General features: G+C 37.9%; 1 protein-coding gene across 1 annotated transcript in view; it reads right to left on the bottom strand.

The window, feature by feature from the left end:
* MPDZ (multiple PDZ domain crumbs cell polarity complex component) overlaps positions 1 to 16184 on the bottom strand; it is a 239809-nt gene extending 223625 nt beyond the window's left edge. The window contains exon 1 of the mRNA XM_067041492.1: positions 15995 to 16184. The gene's annotated coding sequence lies outside the window, so the exon portion shown is untranslated. The remainder of the gene's footprint in view (positions 1 to 15994) is intronic.
* Between the last annotated feature and the right edge of the window lie 2507 nt (positions 16185 to 18691).

Genomic DNA, 18691 nt, shown 5'->3' with positions numbered 1-18691 from the left:
TTACCCCCTACCCTGTACCACACTCTCACTTACAGAAGCTCTCCTGACACTCCTTCCAGGAAAATCTCGACATTATACATCTTCCAGCTATAAAGCTCTCCTGAGGCTCCATTTCTTACCTGTACTTAATTGGAACTCATTTCTCCAATCATACAGTACAGGACCCCAAAACTTAAATTATCCAGGAGCTAATGAACATAATACTTAAGAAAAAGTTTTAGATTTTTCCTAAAGATATTACATTAAAAATTATATTCAGATGTGATTTGTCAATACTAATGCCCCAGAGATGGTCATCATATGATGCTGAGTATTCAGCTGCGTCAAATTCAGCTACATCAAACCTAACTGAAAGGATCACTTAGCTCTGTTACTTCACCAGCTATTCCATTCCTGTCCTTTACACCGCCATTACCCCATATCCAAACCTCTTTCCTAGAAGGAAGCAATAGTCTTTTGATTGTCTGTCTACCTGCAATGTCTCCCTTCCAGCTTTCTCTGCATCCTGCTTCCAGATGACCCATTAGAAGGTGCAAATGTGGTTACTGTCACTAACTTTCAATGACTTTCAACTGCTTTCTGATGAAGGTCCAATCTTCAGCCTGACATTCAGTCCCTCTGGCTATTTCCCCCAAAGACTCTTCTACTGCTGTACTCCAGTTGAATCGGATTATTTAGTGTTTATTAAATACACTCTGTGTTTTACACCTCTTGGGTCACATTATTTCCTTTACTTGCAACGCCCTTTGTGAAATATTTATCGAAAATTGAATTCAGGTCTTTAAAACACTACCCAGTGCTCTTTCAACAATTATATTCTGTTTCTCTGGAAACACAAATTGATGTATTTCTAGGAATCCTGGTGTATTAAACAGAATACTGCCCTCTTCCCCACCCCACAGTGTCCATGTCCTAATGACCAGAATCTGTGAATAGGTTACCTTATGTGGCAAAAAGGACTTTGTGGATGTGACTAAGGTTAAGGCCTTTGAGACTGAGAGATTAGGTTGGATTATCTGGGTGGGCCTAATCTAAGTACATGGGTTCTTAAAAGTGAAGAATCTTTCTCAGCTGCAGTCAGAGAGAGAGATAGGAGGACAGAAGATGGGTCACAGAGATGAGACGTTGCTGGCTTTGAAGATAGAGGAAGGCTACCACAAGGAATGTGACCTCTAAAAAACCTGGAATGGCAAGAAAATGAATTCTCCCCAGAGCCTCTAGAAAGGAACAAAGCCCTGCCATAATCCTCTTTTTAACCCAGTGAGATCGCTGTCAGACTTCTGATCTCCACAACTATAAGATAATAAATTTGTGTTGCTTAAGTCACAAAGTTTGTGGGAAATTGTTACAGCAGCAATAGAAAACTAATATACCTGGATTCATATTCCATGGTTTACTAAAATAACTGTAAGTCAAAAAAATTGAAACATAGGATCTCTTAAGCTCTCTTTGAGTGGCAAAATTGCTATTCTAGGCTAAGCTATCTTTTCCTTCCAAGACTAGGATACTACTTAATTAATATAACATGAATATATACTCATGTGCTAATCAGTTTTATCTCATAAACTCAGAACATTTTCAAGTAAAGTTTTTAAAGGGCAGTTAAGTCTATCATTTAAATAAAATCAATTAAATTGATGTGGAGAAATACTTAATGTCGAGGATTAGATGCCTTGCACATATGAAGTTGTCAAATGAAGATTTGTTGGTTAAACCCCCATGTTAAGAAGGCTCAGGAGACTGGTTCAACATGGCAGAGTAGAAGGATGTGCGCTCACTCCCTCTTGTGAGAGCACCAGAATCACAACTAACTGCTGAACAATCATCAACAGGAAGACACTGGAACTCACCAAAAAACATACCCCACATCCAAAGACAAAAGAGAAGCCACAATGAGATGGCAGGAGGGGCACAATCACAATAAAATCAAATCACATAATTACTGGGTGGGTGACTCACAAACAAGAGAACACTTATACCACAGAGTCCACCCACTGGAGTGAAGGTTCTGAACCCCACATGAGGTTTCCCAACCTGGGGGTCCAGCAATAGGAGGAGGAATTCTTAGAGAATCAGACTTTGAAGGTTAGCGGGATTTGATTGCAGGACTTTGACAGGACTCGGGGAAACAGAGACTCCACTCTTGGAGGGCACACACAAAGTAGTGTGCACATTGGGACCCAGGGGAAGGAGCAGTGACCCCATAGCAGAATGAACCAGACCTACCTGCTGGTGTTGGAGGGTCTCCTGCAGAGGCAGGGGGTGGCTGTGGCTCACTGCCAGGACAAGGACACTGGCAGCAGAAGTTCTGGGAAGTATTCATTGGCATGAGCCCTCCCAGAGTCCACCATTAGCCCCACCAAAGAGCCCAGGTAGGCTCCAGTGCTGGGTCGCCTCAGGCTAAACAACCAACAGGGAAGGAACCCAACCCCACCCATCAGCAGACAAGGTGATTAAAGTTTAATTGAGCTCTGCCCACCAGAGCAATACCCAGCTCTACCCACCACTGGTCCCTCCCATCAGGGAGCTTGCACAAGCCTAATAGACAGCCTCATCCACCAGTGGGAAGATAGCAGAAGCAAGAAGAACTACAATTCTGCAGCCTATGGAATGAAAACCACATTCACAGAAAGACAGACAAAATGAAAAGGCAAAAGATGATGTACCAGCTGAAGGAACAAGATAAAACCCCAGAAAAACAACTCAATGAAGTGGAGATAGGCAACCTTCCAGAAAAAGAATTCAGAATAATGATAGTGAAGATGATCCAGGACCTTGGAAAAAGAATGGAGGCAAAGATCGAGAAGATGAAAGAAATGTTCAACAAAGACCTAGAAGAATTAAAGAACAAACACCTAGAAGAATTAAAGAACAAACAAACAGAGAAGAACAATACATTAACTGAAATGAAAAATACAGTAGAAGGAATCAATAGCAGGATAACTGAGGAAGAAGAAAGGATAAGTGACCTGGAAGACAGAATGGTGGAATTCACTGCCACAGAACCGAATAAAGAAAAAAGAATGAAAAGTAATGAAGACAGCCTAAGACGCCTCTGGGACAACATTAAATGCAACAACATTCGCATTTTAGGGGTCCCAAAAGGAGAAGAGATAGAGAAAGGACATGAGAAAATATTTGAAGACATTAGAGTTGAAAACTTCCCTAATATGGGAAAGGAAATAGCTATCCAAGTCCAGGAAGCGCAGAGAGTCCCCAGCAGGATAAACCCAAGGAGAAACATGCTGAGACACACTGTAATCAAATGCACAAAAATTAAAGCCAAGAAAAATTATTGAAAGCAACAAGGGAAAAATGACAAATAACATACAAGGGAACTCCCATAAGGTTAACAGCTGATTTCTCAGCAGAAACTCTACAAGTCAGAAGGGAGTGGCACGATATATTTAAAGTGACGAAAGGGAAGAACCTACAAGCCAGATAACTCTACCCGGCAAGGACCTCATTCAGATTCGATGGAGAAATCAAAAGCTTTACAGACACGCAAAAGCTAAGAGAATTCAGCACCACCAAACCAACTCTACAACAAATGCTAAAGGAATTCTCTAAGTGGGAAACACAAGAGAAGAAAAGGATCCACAAAAACAAACCCATAACAATTAAGAAAATGGTAATATTAATTTACATATCAATAATTACCTAAAACATGAATGGAGTAAATGCTCCTACCAAAAGACACAGGCTTGCTGAATGGATACAAAAGCAAGGCCCATATATGTACTGTCTGCAAGAGACCCACTTCAGACCTAGGGACACATACAGACTGAAAGTGAGGGGATGGAAAAAGATATTCCACGCAAATGGAAAGCAAAAGAAAGCTGGAGTAGCAATATTCATATCAGACAAAATAGACTTTAAAATAAAGAATGTTACAAGAGACAAGGAAGAACAGTACATAATGATCAAGGGATCAATCCAAGAAGAAGACATAACAATTATAAATATATATGCACCCAACACAGGAGCACCTCAATACATAAGGCAACTGCTAACAGCTATAAAAGAGGAAATTGATAGTAACACAGTAATAGTGGGGGACTTTAACACCTCACTTACACCAATGGACAGATCATCCAGACAGAAGATTAATAAGGAAACACAAGCTTTAAATGACACAACACTAATATGTATAAAGTGGATAACTAATAACCGGCTGTATAAAAAATAATTAAAATAAAATTCAAAATAAATAAAATAAATTTTTTTTTTAAAGCAGATAGATTTCAATGATATTTATAGGATATTCCATCCAAAAAAAAGCAGATTACACAGCAGATTCTTCTCAAGTGCACACGGAATATTCTCCAGGATAGATCACATCTTGGGTCACAAATCAATCCTCGGTAAATTTAAGAAAATTGAAATCATATCAAGCATCTTTTCCGACTACGTTGCTATGAGATTAGAAATGAATTACAGGGAAAAATACCGTAAAAAACACAAACACATGGAGGCTATACAATAAGTTACTAAATAACTAAGAGATCACTGAGGAAATCAAAAAATACCTAGAGACAAATGACAATGAAAACGTGATGATCCAAAAGCTAACAGATGCAGCAAAAGCAGCTCTATGAGGGAAGTTTATAGCAATACAAGCCTACCTCAAGAAACAAGAAAAATCTCAAACAATCTAACCTTACACCTAAAGGAACTAGAGAAAGAAGAACAAACAAAATCGAAAGTTAGTAGAAGGAAAGAAATCATAAAGATCAGAGCAGAAATAAATGAAATAGGAACAAAGAAAACAATAGCAAAGATCAATAAAACTAAAAGCTGCTTCTTTGAGAAGATAAACAAAGTTGATAAAACTTTAGCCAGACTCATCAAGAAAAAGAGGGAGAGGATTCAAATCAATAAAATTAGAAATGAAAAAGGAGAAGTTACAATGGACACCACAGAAATGTAAAGCATCGTAAGAGACTACTACAAGCAACTCTATGCCAATAAAATGGACAACCTGGAAAAAATGGACAAATTCTTAAAAATGTATAACCTTCCAAGACTGAACCAGGAAGAAACAGAAAATATGAACAGACCAATCACAAGTAATGAAATTGAAACTGTGATTTAAAATCTTCCAACAAACAAAAGTCCAGGATCAGATGGCTTCACAGGTGAATTCTATCAAACATTTAGAGAAGAGCTAACACCCAACCTTCTCAAATTCTTCCAAAGAATTTCAGAGGAAGGAACACTCCCAAACTCATTCTATGAGGCCACCATCACCCTGATAAGAAAACCAGACAAAGATACTACAAAAAAAGAAAATTACAGACCCATATCACTGATGAATATAGATGAAAAAATCCTCAACAAATACTAGCAAACAGAATCCAACAACACATTAAAAGGATCATACACCATGATCAAGTGGGATTTATCCCAGGGATGCAAGGATTCTTCAATATATTCAAATCAATCAATGTGATACACCATATTAACAAACTGAAGAATAAAAACCATATGATCATCTCAATAGATACAGAAAAAGCTTTTGACAAAATTCAACACCCATTTATTATAAAAACTCTCCAGAAAGTGGGCACAGAGGGAACCTATCTTAACATAATAAAGGCCATACATGACAAACCCACAGCAAACATCATTCTCAATGGGGAAAAACTGAAAGCATTTCCTCTAAGATCAGGAAAAAGACAAGGATGTCCACTCTTGCTACCATTATTTGACATAGCTTTGGAAGTCCTAGCCATGGCAATCAGAGAAGAAAAAGAAATAAAAGGAATCCAAATTGGAAAAGAAGTAAAACTGTCACTGTTTGCAGATCACATACTATACATAGAGAATCCCAAAGATGCCACCACAAAACTACTAGAGCTAATCAATGAATTTGGTAAAGTTGCAGGATACAACAAAATTAATGCACAGAAGTCTCTTGCATTCCTAAACGTTAACAATGAAAGATTAGAAAGAGAAATTAAGGAAACAATCCCATTCACCATTGCAATAAAAGAATAAAGTACCTAGGAATAAACCTACCTAAGGAGGTAAAGGACCTGTACTCAGAAAACTATAAGACACTGATGAAAGAAATCAAAGATGACACAAACAGATGAAGAGATATACCATGTTCTTGGATTGGAAGAATCAATATTGTGAAAATGACTCTACTCCCCAAAGCAATCTACCAATTCAATGCAATCCCTATCAAATTACCAGTGACATTTTTTACAGAACTAGAACAAAAAATCTTAAAAACTGTATGTAGAGAGAAAAGACCCCACATAGCCAAAGCAGTCTTGAGGGAAAAAAACGGAGCTGGAGGAATCAGAGTATACTACAAAGCTACAGTAATCAAGACAATATGGTACTGGCACAAAAACAGAAATATAGATCAATGGAACAGGATAGAAAGCACAGAGATAGTCCCACACACCTATTTTCAACTAACCTATGACAAAGGAGGCAAGGATATACAATGGGGAAAAGATAGTCTCTTCAATAAGTGGTGCTGGGAAAACTGGACAGCTACATGTAAAAAGATTAAATTAGAATACTTCCTAACACCATACACAAAACTAAACTCAAATGGATTAAAGACCTAAATGTAAGACTCGACACTATAAAACTCTTAGAGGAAAACATAGGAAGAACATGCTTTAACATAAATCACAGCAAGATCTTTTTTGACCCACCTCCTAGAATGATGGAAATAAAAATAAACAAATGGGAGACCTAATGAAACTTAAAAGCTTTTGCAAAGCAAAGGAAACTACAAACAAGATGAAAAGACAACCCTCAGAATGGGAGAAAATATTTGCAAATGAATCAACGGACAAAGGATTAATCTGCAAAATACATAAACAGCTCATGCAGGTCAATAGTAAAAAAAAAAAAAAAAAAAAAAAAAAAAAACCCAATCAAAAAATGGGCAGAAGACCTAAATAGACATCTTTCCAAGGAAGACATACTGATGGCCAAGAAACACATGAAAAGCTGTTCAACATCACTACTTATTAGAGAAGTGCAAATCAAAACTACAATGAGGTATCACCTCACACTGTTTAGAATGGGCATATCAGAAAATCTACAAACAACAAATGCTGGAGAGGGTATGGTGAAAAGGGAACCCGCTTGCACTGTCGGTGGGAATGTAAATTGATACAGCCACTATGGAGAACAGTATGGACGTTCCTTAAAAAACTAAAAATAGAATTACCATATGACCCAGCAATCCCACTACTGGGCATATACCCAGAGGAAACCCTAATTCAAAAAGACACATGTACCCCAAAGATCATTGCAGCACTATTTACAATAGCCAGGTCATGGAAGAAACCTAAATGCCCATAGACAGATGAATGGATAAAGAAGGTGTGGCACATATATACAATGGAATATTACTCAGCCATAAAAAAGAATGAAATGGGTCATTTGTATAGATGTGGATGAATCTAGAGACTGTCATACAGAGTGAAGTAAGTCAGAAAGAGAAAAACAAATATCGTATATTAATGCATATATGTGGAATCTAGAAAACTGGTACAGGTGAACTGGTTTGCAAGGCAGAAATAGTGACACAGATGTAGAGAACAAATGGATGGACACCAAGTGGGGAATGTGGCAGGGGGATGGTGGTGGTGGGATGTACTGGGAGATTGGGATGGACATATATACACTAATATGTATAAAATAGATAACTAATAAGAACTTCTGTTTAAAAAATAAATACAATAGAATTTTTAAAAAAAAGAAAAGAAGGCTCAAAATATTAACCTGGCCAGCCATAGTCACTGAGTTAATATACTCACTTATGTATTCATTTATTCAACAGCTATTAAGTACCTGTATTCAGCCAGTTGTAATTAATGGAAGATGAAGAACTCTATGTCTGGTGCTGGAGAAATTTACATTTATGCAAGGACAGAATTATAACCCCTGGGCAGCATGAAGTTTTGAGGAAATCAGGCAGGCCTGAAGTAAAGGGAGGTTTGGGGGAGCAGAACGTTTTTATGAGAGGGAAGTAATAGAAGTAAAATGAAGGAACCACTAAAGACAGTTTTACATAATGAATGGCTGTTGTTTAGGGTTGTCCTTTAGAGATTCAAGTAATCTCCTTGAAAGTTTTTATTCAGCAAAAACTGCATGACACTATATGCAGGGCATGGTGTGACGAATATAGTCTTAGACTATGTGAGTTATAACCCCTGATTTTCTGAAGCTTACAGTCACACTGCTGGTAAAGACACAAAGGCATTTATGAAATAACGGTAAATTACATGAGTGGTAAAAGGACAAGTGGGCAAATAGGGTTCCTATTAAATAGCATAGATTTTTGGAAGCAGGGTTATTTACACTGAGATCCAAAGGATGAGGTAAATAAGATAGAATTCTCTTAATCGAACAATTTTCATAGAGATTATTTCCCTTAAGACATTTTTTTCATCTCTAAGGGCTGATTTCCTTAATGAATTAGTGTGCCAACTGCATCGCCTAAGGTCTTTTAAACTGCAAGAGACAGAATAAACCCAAGCAAATATACCCCTTATTCTCCTAAGAAGAAGCTGAGACATAGGAAATCCTACAAAGCTGTCAAGGATCTAAGATTTTTCATCCTTCTCAAGCTTCCTCAGTAGGCTGGCCTTTCTCCTCACGTCTGTACAGTCCTAAGATGACTGCTTGTACTCCAGCATTCATGCTTGGCTTCCAAAGGCAGGAAGGAAATGGGAAGGAGAGTTTTCTTAACTTTCATCTCTCTTTTTATTAGAAAAAAAAAAATCACTTCCAGAAGCACCTCATTCTCTACCCTGCCCCTAAGAATATTCCCCCTTCTATGGAAGGCTATGACCAGGTCTTTTATAGGCTACGCGATGCAATTAAAAACAGAACTTGGAGGTATGTAACTATGATGCAGAAGGGAATTGCCTTATAATGTAGTAGGTGGACCCTCTATAACCAACATGGTCTTTCTCCCAGTCTAATCAAAGGAAGGACTTGACTCCTCAGAACTGGGGCGGTTCTCATTCTGTGTGGGTTCCACTGAGCACTGACTTTAGAGAAGCTCCAGGAAGCTGCATGCACACTTTCTTGCATACTTATCTAATGTATGTCGAATGTATGCTTGTTTCCTAGTTTGGTCATAAATCAAAGTGAAAGAAACCTTGAGCCCAGTCCAAATCATTCTTCACAGTCACCTTTTAACCTAGACCATTCCTCTGTGGTCTGACCAAGCCTTATTACCCAGAAATCATATGGCTACCCCTACCTGCAAAGAAGTTTGAGAAAATGAGTATCTGGCATTTTCAAACTCTATGTTTGTATGGAATGAGGGGGAAGAAATTGACAGGCAACCAACAGTGTCTTGGACCCCATACAGAGTTTCAGAAACCAATTAAGAATCATTATTTCTTCAAAGGGAAAGACCACCATAATGATACGATGGAAAAAGTCTTAATGTTTCTCAAGAAAGTGATTTAAGATGAGAGTTCCTTTACTTCTATAAGTGCAAATTCTATATGCTACTTAGTGTTTCTCAGGTGAATTCTAGATAGTCCAAGTTCTTTCTACTGTTTGCCAAGCCTACCATAGATAACTCCGGCTTGGAGAAATTTTTATTGCTCTTTTATATCAAGGACAATGGAATTCTCAGCTTAAGACAATTGACACTGAGGCTAATTTCCAAATATCAGCTGAAGAATTACAGTGCTGTGGCAGAAGCTACGCAGAATAGTTTGCATTCCATGTGGTAAGTGTTGCAATTGCCCACAGAGCATCTGTGTATGATTCTGGGATTACTGGATGCTCAGTATTTTTTAAAAAAATTAATTTATTTAAGTTATTTATTTTTGGCTGCGTTGGGTCCTATTGCTGTGAGCGGGCTCTCTCCAGCTGCAGTGCGCGGGCCTCCCACTGCAGTGGCCCTTCCCGCCATGGAGCACGGGTTCCAGGCGCATGGGTTTCAGTAGTTGTGGCATGCAGGCTCAGTAGTTGTGGCTCATGGGCTCTACAGCACAGGCTCAGTAGCTGTGGCGCACAGGCTTAGTTGCTCCGCAGCATGTGGGATCTTCCCGGACCAGGGCTCGAACCTGTGTCCCCTGCATTGGCAGGTGGATTCCCAACCACCGCAGCACCAGGGAAGCCCAGATGCTCAGTATTAATGAAGCTAAATCATGGGTGCATTCACAATTATGGGTCAGTTCCAGCATCAGAGAGTAAGGAATGGGGATGGTCTTATATGCAATACTGTATTAGTAAGCATGTCTTAGCTCCTTTTCTAGATCATTCCTTGAGGAGAGAAATGCTGTTAGTTTAATTGCTGTATCTCTCACAGGGTTTGGATTCAAATCCTGACTCCATTACTCAGGACTAGTGTGACCTTGGACAAGTTACTTGATCTCACTTTCTTCATTGACCTAGGAATATACTAACAACTGCCTTGAGGGTTGTGTGTATCTCTGTGTGTGTGTGTGTGTGTGTGAGTGTGTGTGTGAATAAAATGTGGAAATTTGTTGAGGGTTGTGCATCTGTGTGTGTGTGTGGGGGTGGAATACAATGTGGAAATTTGGGTAAAGAATTTAGTGCGGTGTCACTGAAAGGGTCCAATAAGTATTATTTATTATTAAGTACCAAATATATTTCTTGATTAGAAATTAAGGCTTACTTTTCACATTAGCTAGCTGTGTGTTTTTGGCTAAGATGATCAACTTTCTGGGCCTCATTTTCCACTTCTGTTAAAGGTGGGAGTTGTGCTAGAATCTGTAAGCTCACTTGCAGCTTCAAAGATCAGTGATATCCCTGGGCATACTTCAGTGGTTTGTGAAAAGAAAGAAAAAAAGAAAGCCCCAAACCCACCAAAGAAGAAACATACTATACTTAGGCAATGTGGAAACTTCACCATGTAGGTTCATAACCAAATCTGTCCATTAGTCATTCTGTTACCGAGGACGAAGACAAAATGTTGATCGTAATGGGTAGAATGTGCATTAAGAGGTAGGACCCTTTAAAGAAAGAGAACGTTTTCTCCCTCCTGTCACGTGAGAAAAAGGATCCCTCCATGGCATTTTGTAAATGAATTCTTGGCTATTGCTGGGTAGTAAGTTCCCAAGTTTAAGGTTTACCATTTATTGGCATCCAACAGAGAAACAGAGTACCTTTATTTGGAAATACATTTGAAAAGGATTCCAGAGAGCCCAGGCAGCATTAATTGTACTCTAGTTTGAGAGATTTTCACCTTTTCTGTGCTCTGTAACTAGCTGGCATGCTTCCAACTGTAATTTAGACTTACCATGAACTGTAGGGTTTTTTTAATGTGTGCAGTGATTTTTTAAAAATCCAATAACTTCTTTTATTTGTTGTTCTAAATTTTAAATTTGCATTTGCTTTTCTTATTTTCCAGCACTCTCTGGCCTCTATAAGTTTATTCTCAAAAAAAGGTACATTTTATCAGTGGTTTTTAATGATCTTTTAAAACATTGGCTATTTGGTGAATTTGGGTTCACTTGTGAAACCTTTACTAATCCCATTATAAGCTCCCATCAATAATGTCTCCTACCTCAAGACTGCTTTATTTAAATTACAATAGGAAATGCCTCTGAGCCTTCAAACATCCCAATTTATGCTCTTTTAATCAAACAACTGCAAGCTACAGTGACTCTCCTAGTGAACTCATTAAGGGAACCAGATTTTATTTGGGCAGGACTTATATTTTTTAGAAGATTATAAATGTAGAAGGATTCTATGCACAATCTCATTTTATAGATGCCTATGTGTTATGACCACATAGTCTGTGCTGTAATCAACCAGATATCAGCACAAACATTATTTGCAGAAACAAGTGAATAGACAGATGCACTTTGACCTAGAGACTCAGACACAGGTTCAAATTCTTATTCTGTTAATATGGACTCTTATAGTGATGATGAATGTTAGGTAACATTTCTTTTTTAAAATCTGGGAATGGACTCTACCCTGGAAAAATGGAAGGAGAAATGTATGAGCTTATAGAACACAATAAAGATAAAGGCTATGCTTTGGTGGGCATGGGGGATATCAGTATTTACCTCATATGTAGCCAATTAGAACAGGAGACTGACTCAAGGACATTTTAAAAAAATTTATTTTTTATTGAGGGAACATTGGTTTATAACATTATACACATTTCATATATACAACATAATATTTCTACTTTTCTACTTCAAAAGTAGAAATATTATGTTGTACATGTGAAACATATAATACACTGCATATACTATATACATATACTAGACTGTGCTTACCACCAAAAATTTAGCTTCCATCTGTCACCTTATAGTTGCTCCCCTTTACCCATTTCACTCCCCTCCACGCCTTCCCCTCTGGTAACTGTTCTCTGTATCTAAGTTTTTTTTTTTCCTTTGGTTTGTTCATTTATTTTGTTTTGCTTTGTTTGTTTTTTATATTCCATGTATGAGTGAAATCATACAGTATTTGTCTTTCTCTATCTGACATACTTCACTTAGCATGACACCTTCAAGGTCTATCCAAATTGCTGCAAATGGCAAGATTTCACCATTTTATGGCTGTGTATTATTGCACTGTGTGTGTGTGTGTGTGTGTGTGTGTGTGTGTGTGTGTGTGTGTATCACGTTTCTTTATCCATTCATCAGTTGATGGGCACTTACCTTGTTTCCATGCTTTGCCTATTGTAAATAATGCTGAGATGAACATAAGGGTGCATATATCATTTCAAAGTAGAGTTTTCATATTCTTTGGATAAACACCTAGAAGTGGGATAGCTGGATCACATGGTAGTTCTATTCTTAACTTTTTTAGGAATTTCCATACTGTTTTCCACAGTGGCTATAACAATTCACATTCCCACCAACAATGTATGAGGGTTCTCTTTTCTCCACATCCTTGCCAACACTTGTTATTTCTTGCTTTTTTGATAACAGCCATTCGAACAGGCATGAGGTGATATCTCATTATGATTTTGATTTGCAAATTCCTGATGATTAGTGATGTTGAATGCCTATTCATATCCCTCTTGGCCATTTGTATGTTTTCTTTGGAAAAATGTCTATTCAGATCCTCTGCCCATTTTTTAATCGATTTGTTTGTTTTTTTGATGTTGAGTTGTATGAGCTCTTTTTATATTTTGGAAATTAAACACTTATCAGATTTTTGTTTGCAAATATTTTCTCCCATTCAGCAGGCAGCTTTTTTGTTTCATTTTGTTTGTAGTTTCCTTTGCTGTGCAAAAGCTCTTTCATCTGATATAGTCTCATTTATTCATTTTTGCTTTTGTTTCCCTTGCCTGAGGAGATGTATGCAGAAAGAAATTGCCAAGACTGATTTCAAAGAGCAAAATGCCTGTTTTCCTCTAGGAGTTTTATAGTTTCAGGTCTTACACTCAAGTCTTTAATACATTTGAGTTGATTTTTGTGTACGGGATGAGATAGTGGTCTAGTTTCATTTTTTGTTGTTGTTGTTGCATGTGGCTGTACAGTTTTCCCAACACCATTTGTTTTTTTCCCATTTTATGTTCTTGGTTCTTTTGTTGTAAATTAATTGAACATATGTGTATGGGCTTATTTCTGGGCTTTCAGTTCTGTTCCATTATGTGTCTGTTTTTCTGCCAATACCACGCTGTTTTGATTACTATAGCTTTGTAATATAGTTTGAAATCAGGGCAGGTGATACCTCTAGCTTAAGAATGGGTTTTAAAGTATGCTTTCTGTCTTAGTCAAGATTGGCTTGGGAACTGGGAAGTCTGCAACTGAAGTAAGAGACTTCAGAGCCTACAATATGTGCCACTGAAATGCTCTGGCTCACTGGTGTAGTGGAAGCCAGTAGTGGGTGGTGGTGAGGCTGGTGTGTAAAGAGGAATAATCTCTTCCCTTCTCATGAGTCTTCAAGCGGTGGCCACGCTTCATTTCTATACCAAGTTTCTTAAATAATTTTCCATTGCTTTTCCCTTAAATTTTATGTATTATCTTTTCACCATTAAATCTTTGATTTATTAGAAATTTACAGTTGGTGTAAAGTGTCCTGTATGGGTCCAACTTATGTTTTCAAGTAACTACCCAGTTGTCTAATACCATTTACTGAATAATATATAATTTTTCAACTGGACTGATATGCTTCCCCTTTATATTCTAAATTGCTTTATGTATTTGAATTTATTTCTGGGTTCTCTACTGTATGTCCTTGCCCTGTCTGATGACTCATGCATCAGTACCACATTGTTTTAATCACTAGAATTTAAATTAAAAAAATCCAGGACTTCCCTGGTGGCGCAGTGGTTAAGAATCTGCCTGCCATTGTAGGGGACATGGGTTCAAGCCCTGGTCTGGGAAGATCTCACATGCTGCAGAGCAACTAAGCCCATGTGTCACAACTACTGAGCCTGCGCTCTAGAGCCTGTGAGCCACAACTACTGAGCCCATGTGCCACAACTACTGAAGCCTGTGTGCCCAGAGCCCGTGCTCTGCAATAAGAGAAGCCACCGCAATGAGAAGCCTGTGCACTGCGATGAAGAGCAGCCCCCACTCGCCACAACTAGAGAAAGCCCTCGGGAAGCAACGAAGACCCAACACCACCAAAAACAAAGAAATAAATAAATTTATAAATAAATAAATAAAAATCTGATATCCCTTGTCCCTAGATCATGCCTGAATCCCATACTCTTAAAAGACAAATTATTTATCATTTTTCATATTTTTCCCTAGGGTCAGTCAGATGATGATTCTGATTCATTGTCATCATCTCTTTCCCCCCGTAAGCATTTACCTAGAACATATTTACTTAAAAATTGGGAATTTCCACAGTGTGCTTTACCAAATGACAGATATCACAAGAGGCAGCTCTGTTGTAGAAAAAAGAAAGAATTCTAGCATATGAGAGAAATATTTCCATAAATATCAGCTCTGGTTTCAGAAAGTTCCCTCCATCAGAAGTGCCACATCATTCTTTAGCACCGACTTCAGGAAGATAAACAACTTCCATGCTTTAGAATATATTAATAATAAAGTTTGAATAGGAAATATTTGAAGCTTCTTCTTAAAGCAAACTATTCTGCCACTATGGTATGTAAAATAGTTTTCTTTCAGTCATGTTTCCTATATAAGTCTGCTCATGGTAAGATAAGTATATCTGCAAAGCAGTGGATGCAAAGTATTTTTTCTATTGCTTCTAATTTTAACACAATGGTTATACTTTTTAAAGAGGTTATTTTTAAAGAAAAGAAACCTTAATGAAAAATTTAAAATATCAGGGGAGCTTACTATTTAAATCAAGACTTTGGTAAATCCTTTTGTTAAATGAACTACCACTGTTTAATATTTAATAAATCTAGATTTTTATTTTTCTAAAGGCCAGATATAGTTATAAGTTCATAGCTATAGCAAATACTATTTTCTGTCTCTTGGAGACTTTTTTGGCACGTCTAGAAAGAAGGGAAACAATGGATCCAGTAACGATGCAAGAGAGATCAAAGCAATTCCTTCTGTAAGTAGTAGCAATTCATGCAAATCTCTAAACACCAAAGACTCTCTTCAGCTAAAGAAAAGTCCACCAGAGAGATCATTGTGAAAAAGGAATCCTAGAAAGCAGTATCATTTTCTAAATTTTATAAGTAGATTCTGCTTAAGGACAACGGAACTTGGTGTAGGAGAAGGGAAGTAAGGAAAGTGGAACTCAGATTTATTGAGCACTAGCCGTGGTACGTCACATGCCTGCTAGCAAGACCTCTGTGTATGCTCCTCTAAGGTGCGGTTGCAAATAGTGGGCTCCTGAGCTAAGCTGCCTAGGATTTGAATTCACTCTTGGCCACTTACGAGCCACCTGGCTTTGGTGTAGGTAATTTGAGCTTTCTTTGTTAACACTTTCATCAACATGAATAGTAAAATCAGATTATTGAGTTAATTACTATTATGCATTTAAAACAGTGTCTGGAATAGAATGCTAATTTAATATTATTATTATTTCCACTTTACTGTCAAGGAAACAGAAGCTCAGAGGTAAAGGCACTTACCATAATTCATATGCTTATTAAGTGGTGGAGCTTGGTTGCTAGTCCTGGTCTGTCTGAAGCCCTGGTTAATGATTTCCTCTAAACCCTTGCCACTCAAAGTGTGGTCACTGGATCAACAGCATCTGCATCACTTGGGAGCTTGTTAGAAATGCAGAATCCTTGGTCTGCTCCAGACTCCCAGAAGCAGCATCTGTAGGTGAACAAGAAGATCCCAGGTGATTTCTATGCACATTAAAGTTGAGACGTGCGACAGAACACACCACTGTTCAATCAAAGCTCTGCTAAGAGGAAGGCCAGTAGAGATTCATTTGCATGCAATCTGTTGCTTTACAGACCTCAACTGTCCCAGAGTGGGATAGGTCTTCAACATCTTAGGCTTTATTTTCTTTATTGCAAGTGTACTGCCTAGAGTCTAACTCTCAGGACAGGCTGTTAATTTGTCTCTAGTATGAACTGTCTCTACTATTCTCCCTCTCTCTGTCTCTATCTCTCTCTCTCTCATTTTTTATTCCTCAATTTATACCTTGAAGGCTAGTTGTGCTCTATGGTTGTGAGCAAAATTCCAGTGAAACTTGCCTCGATAAAGGTAGGAGTTTATGGAAATGGGATAGATTATGTAATTGGACAAAACTGGGTCCAAATGCTAATCCTTTTACTTAAATTTTGTCTCTAAATATTTTATTTAATCTCTCTAAAACTTTGTTTCCTTGTCTTTAAAAATGGTGGTATTAATGGATATTCCTCAGTGTTGACAGGAGCAAATAAAATCAAGGTCTGAGAAAGCACAGTGCATAATAGGTGCTTAACAAATTTAAAGTAAACTAACCCAGAACATTTCCTGTCAAAGTTAAGGAAACTTGCACGGAAGACACATTACATTTAAACGGGTGAGAGACAATGGCTGCCCAGGAAAAGCAGTGAGTTCAAATTGTATCTAAAGGAATATCTTCTATATTTAAAGACTAAGGCAACTGTTTTTATGTGGAACAAGCCCCAGGAGGGCTCTCTGTTTCTTAGAGAGAATCATCAGCTTCAGCTTACTCTGTACAAACATTTTTTAGGAGGACACCATTTGTGAATTGCGAGAAATCTTGTCCCTTTAATCACATCATTAAAAAAATAAGTTGCTTCAATCTTAAGAGGAATTTTTATTTCTTATCAGAGCTAATTCTTTACATGGGAACAAAGTACTAATTTTATTATTAAAAAATTGAAGGTAGTGATCAGAAATTTGCCTTCCGTTATTATGTAGAGAGGAAGCAACTTCCATAAAGGAATGTGCATGCACATGGCAGAAAGGCCAAGCACAGCACTGCTGAGCCTTTCTCGGTTCCGGTTCTCAGGACCACGGTGTGTAAGGAACAAGAGAAATGCCAGGCAAGCATGGAGCTGTTCTGCCCTATGAGGCACCCACTGAGTTAAGGACAGAGACTCTACATACACGTGAAATCCTCAGGCTCCAAAGCCCAGTTAAGTCCCTGAAATGTTTCAGAAATGGTAGAATCATGCATATAAAAGATCATATATATTTTCAAATAAAAATAGTTTAAAAGTAATTTGAAAAAAAAACGATTACATTGCACACAATTTTATTCTCTTCTTTTCCCATGGTCACAAACTCCTTAAACATTAAACGTAAAAGCAACCTAAACACTTTTGCCTCACAGTTGGGCTGAAGTTATTTCAGACTTTTGTGTGGTTTGGCACACTTGAAGTTGGGTTTCATTGTGATTTATCTTTATGTGCACATCACACAGGTACACGGTTTCTGCACATTTTCTCTTGATTCCACTTCCTTTTTTTAAGAGAGAAGAAAAAATTTTAATGAGAAGAAAAAAGAAATAGTAAAGAATCCTGCACAGATTGGGGGCAACTTTTAAATTTCCTGCTCACATAGGTTTATGGAGACTTGGTAGACTATGTAAATGTAAGATGATTTGTTTTTTTCTCCTTCACTGAAGTATGCAGATATGAAGATGCCTGGGCATGAACAGCGCCTCTATAATGTCTATAAAATGTAGAAGAATTTTTTTCTGGTATACCCTTGAGGGATGATTTCCCTAGAACTTCCTTCCCTTCAAAAACCACGTGTGTCACTGGAAGTTGAGAAGAGGTATCTAGTCAAGGATGCTGCTGGTGACTGCTTCCTTTCTCACCCTGCAGGATGGGGCTTATCCATCCCCAGTCATGCCAGATGTATGGAAGAAGGTTCTCAGATACTTGCATTGCATCGACAGTGCATTCAGATAAACTCAATTTGCTTCCTTTACCACCGCTTGTTAACTTTCCTATTTCCATGACCTGTTTTTTTTTTTTTTTTTTTTTTTTGTGTGTGTGTGTGTGTGTGGCTTTCTACTGTTGTCAATCTAACCCTCAAATACTAGAATATTGGGAAGAACTATTTTGATTAACCTCAGTAACCCTTTGGAACATGGTTTCCAGTATTTGTTCTCCATCTCTCTGTCCCCCGTAGTACACTATATTTGTCCCACTTTGGCTTAATGAACTAAAATGGGGCTGGTGGGCAATCCCACTACTGGGCATATACCCTGAGAAAACCATAATTCAAAAAGAGTCATGTACCACAATGTTCATTGCAGCTCTATTTATGATAGCCAGGACATGGAAGCAACCTAAGTATCCATCGACAGATGAATGGATAAAGAAGATGTGGCACATATATACAATGGAATATAG

Source organism: Kogia breviceps, chromosome 8, assembly GCF_026419965.1.
Source record: "Kogia breviceps isolate mKogBre1 chromosome 8, mKogBre1 haplotype 1, whole genome shotgun sequence".
In the NCBI taxonomy this organism is placed as follows: Eukaryota; Metazoa; Chordata; class Mammalia; order Artiodactyla; family Physeteridae; genus Kogia; species Kogia breviceps.
Note: the sequence above shows the minus strand (reverse complement) of the source record. Positions and strands in the feature narration are given on the sequence as shown.